Genomic DNA, 12,971 nt, shown 5'->3' with positions numbered 1-12,971 from the left:
GATAAAACACTTTTTTCAAAGTCAAATAAAACATACTCCCCTTTCACAATTTAGGTATTTTGAGGATGTTAACTGTATTATTTGAATAGCAGATATAAATGCCATAATGTTAGAATGACTACTCAGAGACTGGAAAGGTGTTCAGGGAGGCACATAGAGAGGGATATACGGGAATTAAACACGTAACAAGCAAGCAATAAAGACTAGATGAAGGGAAAAACCTTATAAAATACAGATACAGTCAATTGTACTGAATGATACAAAGGGTGGCTACCAGGTCTCTGTTACTGGAGCAGTTTCCGGGACAAGGAAAATGAAAAATGAATCCAAAGGGAGACGGCTGGGAGAGCTCGAGAGGCATTGCTTCCCCAAATAAAAGTTCCCTGTGACTTTAATCCCACAGCACTACTTAAGAAAAAGACACGTATGAGCCACTTATGGGGAGAGGTAGAGATGAAATTAGTGAATATTTGAAGCAATGAGTATAATAGCAAATTATAAGCAGTATGAGACTTTCTGTAAGGCACTGGTAGATAAATAGTAGATAAGTTGGTACATAAATAATATGTGTGTATGAATGTACATATATGCACATATATGCATTAGAATTTTTCTGCACAACATAAAATGGGAAAGGGCATTCTTGTAACTAAATTGCATATGTAGGTGTTATCTTGGAATTTTTATGCTAAAGCAGATCACATAGCCAATAGAAAAGGGACTTGTTCTACACATTATTGTATTTCCTCAAAGGCATTAAAGTGATTTAAACAAATAACCAAACAAGAAAAATCATGGTTAAATTATTTAGCTTAAAATATTTTTCAGAAGCTAACCAAATAATTAAAATCAGGATAATTATTTACATAGCCAGATCTTTAGTCACTGAGTTGTAACTTCTATTTTGTGTGATTTTTAAAATATCTACACTCAGCATGGTGGCACACTCCTGTAATCCTAGCATTTTGGAATACTGAGGCAAGAAGATTCAAATTCAAGCTCAACTGTGCAATTTCGGTATTAATTTATTGAGACTGCTACAAAATACAAAATTTAAAAACATTTGGAGATATAGCTCAGTACAGTTGCCCTGTGCTCAAACACCAATACAGTAAAATAAGTCTTAATTTTTTTGGAGAATGATTAGTTAAGATCTGTGTCTAAGTGACATACTACTTTGCTGATCTCTACATCTCTGACTATCAACTCCATAAACTCATTTCTTACTAGACCCTTGAGGATCATAAAATTTTTCAAGGCCACAAGTGATCATATTTGCAAGATTAGAAGACATAGAATGATCTTACTGATCCACTGTCTTTTCAAACTTTTGCCTTTTTAGCAGCTTAGGTAAGAAAACTAATTTTACTTGTGTTTTTCTTTTGAACAAGACAGCCTAAAATTAGTACCTTGGCAAAATTGTACAGTGGTTCTTATATTTTGTAATCTATTTCTTTTGTAGTGAATGGACTTTTTTTTCAGAGAGATGTGTTGAAATTCTATCCACCAGTATATTCAAATGTGATCTTACTTAAAAGTAGGACCTTCAAAAAGTGATCAAGTTAAAGCGATATAACTAAAATGGACCCTAGTCCAGTATAAATGGTGTCCTTAGGAAGTGGAGAAAGTGGAGACAAAAACTGAAACACACAGAGAAAATGCAAGATAAAGAAGGGTAAAAGAACTACTGAAAGAATGCCAAAGATTGCTCGCAAAACATCAGAAGATTGAAATAGGCAGGGAATGATTCTCTATTAGAGGTTTGAAAGGAAGCATGACATTGTGACCACGTGAACTGTAAACTTACAGTTGTTTTACACCGTTGACTTTGTAGTTCTTTGTTACAGCAGCCTGAAAAATGAACATGTATGTAAAATTTTTTGAAATAATTATTAATAACCAATTAACAGAAACTTTCACATTCTAAGCTTAAACCATGATCTAAATAAGCAAATCCCCCAATCTAGTAATTCTGTGATTTTGTGAAAGAAATTCAACAGTAATAAAGAAGACATATTTTAAAGTAAGAGAAAATTCTTGAAATTTAGCAATTTGTAATTTATGCATACAAAGATAATCTTTACCATTATTTTCACCTCAGAGTGCAGCAGATTGCATTATATGGTCCACATTTTGATGACCCAGCCCCACATGCTTTTGTGGACTTCTGATGCAAATGGTAGTTACGTGGATTTCTAGAAAATATTCTCTTGCCCAGTCAATAAAGCTATGTTCTCTGGGGCATTCCATGCAAGTGGAGCCCTAACTCTGGATTTCTTGGGTTTAGTTACCGTAGACCTTATTCAGCAACAAAACCTGAAGACCACATCACTGACTTCTCTTCCTGCAAATGGATAGTATGTGTGTTCATTCCTGGGAAAAAAGTTTGCCATGTGAGTCCACCTTGGTGAATCTTTTTAGCAAATAAGGAAGCCCATTATGGAATGAAGTCTTTATTTATCTTCCTCTTTCTCTGACTATTTTCTTTCAGAATGTAGCTTTTTTCATTTATAAAGTAAGAAGTAAAGACTTTAGTTATATATTCAATGCTCACTAGATTCCAGGAAACAAAGTACCTCAACAGGAGGTAATCACTGTCACTACCCACTGGAAATTCTATGTATAAATGATGTCTAAAATCATGTCTATGGTTAAAATGGCAAATTGTGTTTATCCATTCAAAATCTTTAGTGTAAGTATCAGTGGGCATTTCATGATACTGCTTAAACAAAAGTTGAGCACATACATGATTCTAAGGAAAATGACGTACAAGATGCATTCAAGCTCATTCAACCTTTGCTTTGAACTTGCTATGGTTTACTGTATTCACCTATTCAAAGAACATTAAGGAACATAGCCATGACAGAAATCTACTGACAATGTAATGTTTCTTATATTTGATATGTCCTAAGTACTTGGACAGTATCCAAATGTCTTTGCTCAGGCTATGGCTTTTTGAACAGAATCTGTTCCTCCTCCTTAGCTGAGCAGTGGAACACTGTAGGTGTTAACTTTTGTTCAAAAAATATTTTGAAGAAAAAATTATCCTATATTAGCATATAAATTGCAGATGAGGGAACTTGATAATAATTTCTGTTGGTTAAGTGCAATAGATCATAAGCAAATTTTTCTGGCTTACTGTCACAGAGTCTACTGTTCGTGTGAATATCTTGTATCCTGTTTTGTATCATTGAGTCATTTTCCAATATGCCTTTCTTTCTTATAAACTCTACCTCTTTAGCCTAAAATATCTTCGAAAATCCAGGCTTTCTGACTGCTACTGTTAATATCATTGCAAATTTGAATTGGTTTTGATGTTGGGCTTTAGGTTGTGAAGTTTATTCAACACATATTGAGCATATGTGTTCTGATACATCGCAAGTGCTTCATAAATGAGAACAGCTCTACGAAATGCAATATATAAAAAACGGGAAGATCCATCCTCTCTCGACTTCACTGTCTTAGGAGTGACAAGCAAGTCAAAAGACATCTTTAGGTGGTATGATGGAATTTTGCACAAAATAAAGGACAGGACAGAGTCCATTTGAAACGTTGTCTGGTGAGAGTTCTAAACCGGAGATCTGACCTGAGTCCAGTGCTAAAATTGAGCTTCCTGTTGAAAAATAGACTTTTCTATTAATGTATTTAAATGGCTTTTGCAGGTTCCATCTTCTACTTAACTTGATTAAATCAAGAGATTTTGGCTTGGCCTGACAGGTTGTCATGTATGTCCTTTGCTATTTGGAAAAAGTACGGAAATTGTGAGACTCTGTATGTCTCCATTAGACATCCACTCCCCTCCCACCACAACCCTTCGACAGGCTTTGAATTGGTCTTGGAGAAATGTTAAATTTCTCCTGTTACATTTCCTACTGTTCCAAAACCCATAGAAACAGGAATAAAAGCATCTTCCCAAGTTATTTTGCTTCATATTTGATGATGAAAGATTGGTACTTCACCTTTAGATTTTAAAATAATTGAAGAAAAGTTATGACAAATATTATAGATAGATAGCATTCACATTCCAGTTAGAGCCGTTAATAGTTTATCATTTTTGCTTTCAGTTTTATATTTTTTAAAAAATGAAAAATTATGGATATAGCTATAGACTTCTTCAGTTACTTCATTAATCCCACCCAAAGGTCTTCAAAGGCAACAAAAATATGAAATTAGGAATATTTATTTTCATTTGCCCACTTTTATAATTAAAATATTAATTATAAAATAAATATATTAATAATTTATGGAACTTCCATATCTGTGATTATTACTAGCTTTTTATTATGAAATACACTAAACATGGGCAAGCACAGAATAGGGTAATGAATATTCACATATCCATCACTTAACTTTTGCTATTACCAAATGTTCTTTCATGTATATCCTCAGCTATTTATCTCCTAAATCACCTCAATTATTTTGAAGCACTTCCCAGTTGTAATCATCTCCCTGGTATATATTTCACTATGTATCCTAAATAATCATAACCTTTTAAACCCTATAACATGTTCCAATTATCACAACTAAGAATTAAAATATAATTTTTATTTTAAAAGGTTTTACTTCTCCTCAACTGATACTGTTATGTTTATTAGAATCAAGACCCATATGAGACCCATTATGTAAAATGTTTTTAAGTATCTTTAAAGTTATATATCTTTTGCTGTGCAAAGCATTTTTTAATAAGACGAGATGCTAGTTATTGAATATTTGTAATATTTCCTGTGCATTCAGGGTTTTATTCATGGTTTTGCCTACATCTATGTCTTCAATTTCCACCTATTCTCTCTTCCAGTAGATATAGAGTTTCCACTTAAATATTAAGATATTTGATCTATTTTGGTTTTAGTTTACTGCATGATGATAGTTTTAATCTTCTGCCTATGGAAAGCCAGTTTTTCAGCAGCACCTTTTTTTTTTTTTTTTTTTTTTTTTTGTCTTTTTTCATTTTCATCAGTACCGGGGATCGAACTCACGACGCCTGCTTGCAAGGCAGGTACTTATGCCACTGAGCTAAATCCCCAGCCCCTCAGCAGCACTTATTAAAGGGGCTGTCTTTCTCCAATGAACATGTTTGGCCCATTTGTCAAAGATAAGGTGAATACACATTTCTCAGATGAGGAAGTAGAAATAGCAAGTAAACATATGAAAAAGTGTTTTACATCACTGGTCACTTGATAGATGCGAATAAAACCAAGGCTGAGGTCCCATCTCACTCCAGGAAGAATGGCTGTCATCAAGAAATCAACCAATGACAAATGTTGGTGGGGAGGTGGGATGAAAAGAAACTCGCCACTATTGTTCATAGGCATGTAGACTGTTACATCCACTGTGGAATCAATATGGAGATTCCTCAAAAAACTAAAACTGTACGATCTATTTGACTGAGCTATTCCTCTTCTTTGTATGTTCCTAACAGAATTAAAAAGCATCATATCACAGTGATATCTGTGTACTCATGTTTATAGCAGCACAAGTTGTAATAGCTTAATCTTAGAACTCAAATGCCCATCAACTGAGAAATGGATTTTTAAAAAGCTAAGCTTTTTAAACAAAGAAGTACTACTCAGCCATAAAAAGAATAAAGTTGGCCCATTTTAGCTAAATGGAAGGACCTTAAGATCATACTCGTAAGTGAAAGAAATCAGACAAATGTGTGTAAATATTGCACTGTCTCTCTGTGAGAAATTTAAATTGTGAAAAAGAACCAAAATGTATAATAGATATTGTGAAATAGGAAGAAATTGTTCAAAAACAGTGGAGAACTAGGGATGGGATAAGGGGAAAGAAAGAAAAAATGAAAAAAAGACGGATACAATGGAAACAGCTCTGTAAATAAGAAGAGGAAGAGGGATTGAAGGGAGGGCAAGGAACTGTGGAAAAGGAGAAATCAAGATAAACCATACACAGGTACACATTCCCTGTGATGTGGTCATTTTGCATATCTAAATAGGACTAATAGATGCAATAATAATAAAAGTTTACAGTAAAAATTATATATCTTTTATCAATAATTTCCTAGGTATTTATTTAAAAAATGCATAATTGGTTCTCTTGTAGCCTGTATTTGGAATTTGCTGATTTTATGGATATACAGATTTTTAACTCATTTTCACCTCTCTCTCTCTATATATATATAGATATAGATATAGATATAGATATAGATATAGATATATACATAGATAGATAGATAGATAGATAGATAGATAGATAGATAGATAGATGGAATTACAGGTACATTCTTGTCACATTCAGTTTTTTTTTTTGGTTTTTTTTTTTTTTTTGGTACTGGGGATCGAACTCACAACCATGCGCTTATGCCACTGAACTAAATCCCCAGCCCCTCATTCAGGTTTGATATCTTTCCCAAGAATTTCTCATCAGTGATACTGCAGTTCTTCAGGAGTCACTGCTCTCTGGGTGGTTTTTATTTATCAACAATAATTGACATTTGTTGCCTAGACACATTATTTTTTTATGAGTGGGAAATGGTGCTATTTGAATTTCCTGCTTTATATTTTGCATGTCTGTGTGATTGTTTTGGTGTCCATTGTCATAGATAATTTTTCAAATATCCACTGTTAAACATAATGATTTTTTAATATATAGACTTTGATTTATTTAGAGCTTGACTTTTTTTAATCTTTTTTTTTTGGTTAAACATATTTTGCTTAGGAAAAAATATAGCAAAGTGATTAACATTACAGGTAGTTGATTTAGAATTCTTGGATTTAAATCACAGTCTGGGAAGTGCTTCACTGAGTAATTCTAACCCAGTTTCATGTGTCTGTCCCTAAAATTTCTTGTATTTAAGAAAAAAAAAAGAATAAGGACAATATCCTATTACAGAGATGTTGTGATTATCTAGTAAAATATGACCAAAAGTGCATCATAAGCAGCATGTCACAGCATCTATGTGCTTACTTTAATGTGCATAATATTTTCTTCAAATAATATTTGAATTTTATGTGATTGAATTCATTCATCTCTTCCTGGAAAGCAATGGATCACATGTATGCTTTCAGTCATATCTATATTCTTTCTGCATTTCTGCTGTAAGAAATAAATAATAGAACTTGTTGTTATTGCTGTGAAATGAGTGAAACAAAAGCAACTATATTAATGGATGTTTTAATTGCAGAATGGGACTGGCTCCCATACACAACTTACCCATTTCGTCATCCACAAACCAACAGTGATCTTTGTCACCCCATTTTAAGAGGCAAAAACATAGAGGGCTGTAAAGGCTAAATTAAACAACCAGGGAGTAAACAGAGAATGATTTTAATTATACGTTCACTACCTTAATCACTTCCTATTTGAGGACAAAGAGGTGGAGTTATATTTAATATCCTATCTTATACTGTCAAGAACGTCATATTGCTAAGTGATGAGATGGTTTTCTGTCCCATTGAGAGAATAAAATATGATCATGAAAATTCTATTCAGTTGTAAGATATTGTGTGTTTAAGACAGGGTTAATACACACACAGATGATCTGTGCAGTGCTATTTGGAACTGTGACAACTTAAAAATCAGACAATGAAGTTGGATTAGATAAATTACAGAGCATTAATTTAGGGAAATATGAGGCATCTTTTACTTGATGTGTGAAAATTGAAGTTACATGAAAGTATTCTTTTGATATACTGTTAAGTAAAGGCAAATATTTTTTCTGTGCTACACTTAAAACAATGTAAAATTATACATTCAGAAGTACACAGATGTATGATGGTTTTACACTGAATAGTTTAGCTTATCTTTCGCCTCAGTTCCTCCAAGTAACTTCTAACACCTGGTAATTTACCAAGTACTACCGAGACTGACTCAGGATAAGTTTCTGTCATCAGAAAGACTAAGCACGTGATTAGAGAATTAGGGCCTTGTGTCGAAAAATACGACCCCATCCTCCAAGGAAAACAGCAAGCCTGGAGAATGAGTTCTTTCCAGTTGCTAATTACAAAATCAGTTAGGCCTTATTACAAAAATAAGAAAACCCAATACAAATTTTGGACAATAAAACTTGGGCGAGTTTTCTGTCTGGGAAGGTAGGAGGTTGGGCAGTGTATATTAATTCCAAGAGAGGATTTGGAAGCTCTGTATTTGTGAGTTTCTTCTTCCCCTGTGGGTCTCTTTGTCTGGCTAATTTAAGAAATCTGTAATTTTTCCTCTTTTTAAAATGGTTGTGTAACTTAAAAAAGTGCATAACATCTAAGTGTACCACGTTACAATTTTTAAAATACAGGCACATTTCCATGTTGTCACCATCTCAATAAAGAAACGTGTACTTCTCAATGCATCGTTTTATGTTGCTTTAAGTATAGCACAGAAAGACTATTTCCTTTCACTTAACAAATTATCAAAAGAATATTTTCATTTAAATTCAGTTTTTACACTTATCAACCCAGTTTTCCTAAATTCGTATTGATAGTCCTTCCTAAGTATAGTACTTTTTTGAAGTGTAAACTCATTGTAGCAACCTACTGAGCCTTTATGGGTTATGCCAACCCACACATTTGTACTCAATCAGAAGTTCAGTTGGCTTGAGGACCCCTAAACTTGTGTTGAGTACTGAAGGCAGGACACCCTTGGTGGGAAATGTGCCTGTAACCTATGGGATGTATTCTAACTCTGGACAGTTAGTGCCAGAATTGCATAGCAGTATTGTACTGAAAAAATCTGTAGACCTCTTTAGCGGCATGCCATCATCTATGTATATATATATATATATATATATATATATATATATATATATATTCTGCAAGGTAGAAGTTTAATGATTGAATATGTATATCAGCAAAATACCTGGTATATCCAACAAATTGCATGCTCAGAAATACTTGTAGCAGCATGTTTACCAAGATTCAAGGGCTGGAGACATAGTTCAGTTGCCCAGAATTTGGATGTTAGCTGGCTTTCCTGTCTGCTACTTGTGTGAAATTGGGAAAATAACAACAAAAAAAAGATTCAGTAAGTTAGGACAGAAGTGATGCTTATCACCATCAAACACACAGTAAGTGTCCTCAAGTATAACCTTTATAGTTATTGTTACTGTTTGTCATTATACAGAAATATCTGCTAAAAGAGATGACCTGTATATTTCTGACTTCTAAACTCTTGGCATTTGTGCTCTTATTCTTTGATTTAAAAGATGAAAACCACATAATAATAGGATAGAAGAAAATGTCCCTTAGAACAGGAGGAAGTGTAAACTCAGGGTTAAACTTCTTTCTTGCTGAAAATACAAAAAAAAAAAAAAAAAAAAAAAAAAAAAAAAAAAAGGTCCTGGAGAAGAAAATCTGGAGCTGCATGCAGCTCTTGCCCCTGAGACATGCCCCATGCATGCTTATTTATAAACCCATTTAGAGAATGCCCCAAGGGGAAGTGGTGAAAACCTAGACCTTAGATAGAAATGCAAAGTCCTTAAACCTGAAGTGAAGAAAAACATATTCATTTGGTTTCAAATAAAGCCACAGGCTGAGTTTAAAATTGAATTTTAGAGCATATCAATAGGTAGTGTAGCTCTCTTTGCTGTGGTGTGTTTGTATTAGATCATGGATTTAAAATTCTGCTATTCAGGACACTCCAATTTGGAAATTAGACAAATATGTCATAAACTGTTATGTAGAATATTTTTCACTGAATGCTACATGGCTTAGGTGGATTGTGTCTGAAAATTTTAGGCATCTGAGTCCTACGTATCAATTTTTCTTTAGTGTCTTTGCTGTTATAGAATACTTTATATTTTATTCATGTTTTGAAATGATTTTCTCTCTCAGATCACTGTTTTCTAAACTGAATGCATTGATTATTATGCTAAATTTGAAAACAAAGACCAGCAAATCACTAATTATATTACCTTATAAATTATAAAATATTTGCATTGTATATTTCAGAATTTTAATATTATATTATGTATTGTGGCTAATACCAGGATTTTCTTCCACTTATGTGACCCTTGTCTACCATACATATTGGCCTTACTTTCCACTAATTTTGCAGAGAAACTTCTGATGATAACAGGCACACATACAATAGAATGTGATTATTCTGAGAGAATGCATCTGCTGGTTCATAGGGAAGAACTAACAAATGTGACTCTCTTTCCATGCAAGTCATTTGATTATAATGCTAAATAATTGTAACTTCAGGCAAAATGATAAAGTTGGCTGTGCATACATTCCTAGATTTGATAATAGATGTTACTTTTAGTTACACAGTGTGTAGTGTCATTTAATGAAGCATTTAACAATGGAACTGGTTACTGTTTAGACTTTGTTGTTTTATAAATGCTCTCTGAAAATGGTCACACACAGATATAATACCTCTTAGATTATTCATTTTCAATAAAATATATTTAAAACTTTTATCATTTTGTTACACTAGATTCTTAAAGTGATAAAAGATAATTAATTTTGGTGCACTATTTATGATTTGTGAAACACATCTGTAAAATGTAATTTTATTAAAGTTTTTTTTTCCCTTAAGTATACTGGGAAATGAAATTTTTTTCTGAACAATGCACCACTTTGCATTTTATAATCTGATTTTATAGCCACAATGATCAGAACATTATTCAATTCAAACAAAAGAATTTAATCTGGAGAATATGTCACATTTGCATGAAACACCTAGTTCCAAAATACCTCCTACATAAATTTGGGTTGAATGCAGTCACTGCTTCCCAGTGTATTGAAAAACCAAAATAATATCCTTCTCACTAATAAGATTTAAAAAAAAAAAAAAAAAACCCTCAGCTCCAGGTATTTTTAAGAAGTATTTATAATATAAGTATGCAGTATATATATATATATATATATATATATATATATATATATATATTTCAAAGTATCACTATAAGAAAATTTTAATATTCTTAAACAAGTTGTAAGTATAAATCACCTTATTCTCTGATGTACAGAACATTTAAACAGAAGACAATGACACAACTACCTTTAGGTTGATTACAGCTTTCTACTTTTTTTTCTTTTTTAGCTTATAGCCGAAAGGCAAATATCTCTGTAGTTGTTATGGAAGTTTGTGGTGGTGTTTTAAAAGCGACATGAGAATGACCTTTGGGTGAGAATGAAAGCTGGTAAAACAACTTGAACACACACATTTGTGTTGCTCCTGGGTGGCTCCCATTCTCCCCGTTGTTAATTTGGTTTTATGGAAATAAAGATGAGGTGAGGTTGAGGGAGTTTGGAAGCTTGGTTTAGATGGAATAATGGCAGTATGTATACAGAACCGTCCTGATCCATGTTCTGTAACCTTTCACACTGCTGTCATGAAACTGTCCCATGGGATACTGTAATTTTGTTTTTAATATTTGGATTAAGACACTGAATTGAATTTAAAAATGAGTTCAAGTTGTTAAGACAAATAATTCAAATCTCCATTAACTGGCAAATGTATAAAAATATTTGAATATGCTATACAAAAAAATACTACTCACTGATACAAAGGACTAATTTAGTGAAACATGAGAGTCAGAATTCCAGATAGAAAGTGTATCAGCAGCTTCAGGGATTTTGATTGGCAGTAGTGGGCAGAGACAGACTACAGAGCAAAAGGAGGATACTTTTCCAGGTAGCAGAAATGTTCTGTTCAATAATTATTTGTGGCTACACCCATTTTTTCACACCTTACTAAATTGAACACTTAATATTGGTGAATTTTATTGCATCTATCATTCTAAATAAAAAGTGATTTAAAAGATAGTAGGATAGAACTCAATAATAAAAAAAGGCTCTTAAACTTTTTATTTCTTGTAAGTGTTTATAAAAATCAAAGAGACAACCTGAGTTTCATCCAGAATCTGGCCAAGGATTAATACAACACAATAAAATTAACAGTTAAAGAAAGATAAGAACTAATATATGCATGAATTCCCCTGGTTCACTGTTAACTGTCAAATATGCAAACACCTAGCCTGATGTATAGCACCTAGAAGGCACTAAAATGAATACTGACTGCTATGATTTCTACAGCTGCAGTTGTTATTTAGAAAAGAATGTTAAACATTTCTAGACAACATAATAAGGAGAAGTGAATACACAACACACAGAAACTCTTTCCTCTCTACAAATTACCTGGTTCCAATGATCTGAAATGTGCAATAGCTAGTGGAATGTATCAATGTCTTGTTTAGAGAAATTGATTAACTATAATACAGTGTATTATGCATTATTTCTTAGGCATGTTTAGGGTGTGTGTTTGAAATCATTGAGTTGTCTCAAGCTAAGGTGAGGACTGTCACAGGAACTTGAATATGATGAATTAAATTTTCTATGTTTACACACCTTTAACAGAAATCATAGATATCTATATTACTTACATATAATATATTAACCTATATAACATGTGTAGTATATATATAATGCCTATCATTCTATAATACATATGTTAACCCAGTGTATTATGTAGCATACATTGTAATATGTGAGTGAAATAATTTTGAAATATTTTTGACCACATGAGAAATTGGAAGGATGCCAACAGTGACTACAGGAATGTGAGGATCATGTTACTCTTTATCTTCATATGCTACAGTGCAGTAAATATAGCAGTCAGAATCTATTGATTGCTCAATGCACATAGACCTGATTATGTAAAATCAGTTTCATAAATTTTTGCATATAATTCTCATCCCAAATTTAAGAGACGATGAAAAAGTTTACATAAGAATTAAGAAGCAAGTCATCTGACTCTAACAATTGTGAACCAATGGTATGAATCACAGGACAAAGTTTCGTAAAGGGATATAGATTTTAGCAGAGTTGGATTGCTAACATTATGTTTTATTTGTACTTGTTCTGTACTGGAATGAGATGAGAAGAGAAAACTGGTATCTGGTTTAAACTTTCTAAAACTTCCATTAGATTCATAAGATATCAGTATACATTAGGTGATCAATAAATGATTGCTAAATGACTTAATTAAAAGCTCTCTCTATATATACATATATATAT

At 32.7% G+C, this 12,971-nt stretch overlaps 1 protein-coding gene across 7 annotated transcripts in view; it reads left to right on the top strand.

The window, feature by feature from the left end:
* Positions 1-12,971, top strand: part of Znf385d (zinc finger protein 385D) — a 980,325-nt gene that overhangs the window by 839,356 nt on the left and 127,998 nt on the right. The window lies entirely within an intron of this gene.

This window comes from Cavia porcellus, unplaced genomic scaffold (assembly GCF_034190915.1).
Source record: "Cavia porcellus strain 051 isolate PalLab524CR breed Dunkin Hartley unplaced genomic scaffold, mCavPor4.1 scaffold_10, whole genome shotgun sequence".
In the NCBI taxonomy this organism is placed as follows: domain Eukaryota; kingdom Metazoa; phylum Chordata; class Mammalia; order Rodentia; family Caviidae; genus Cavia; species Cavia porcellus.
This window is presented reverse-complemented; position numbering and strand designations above follow the sequence as displayed.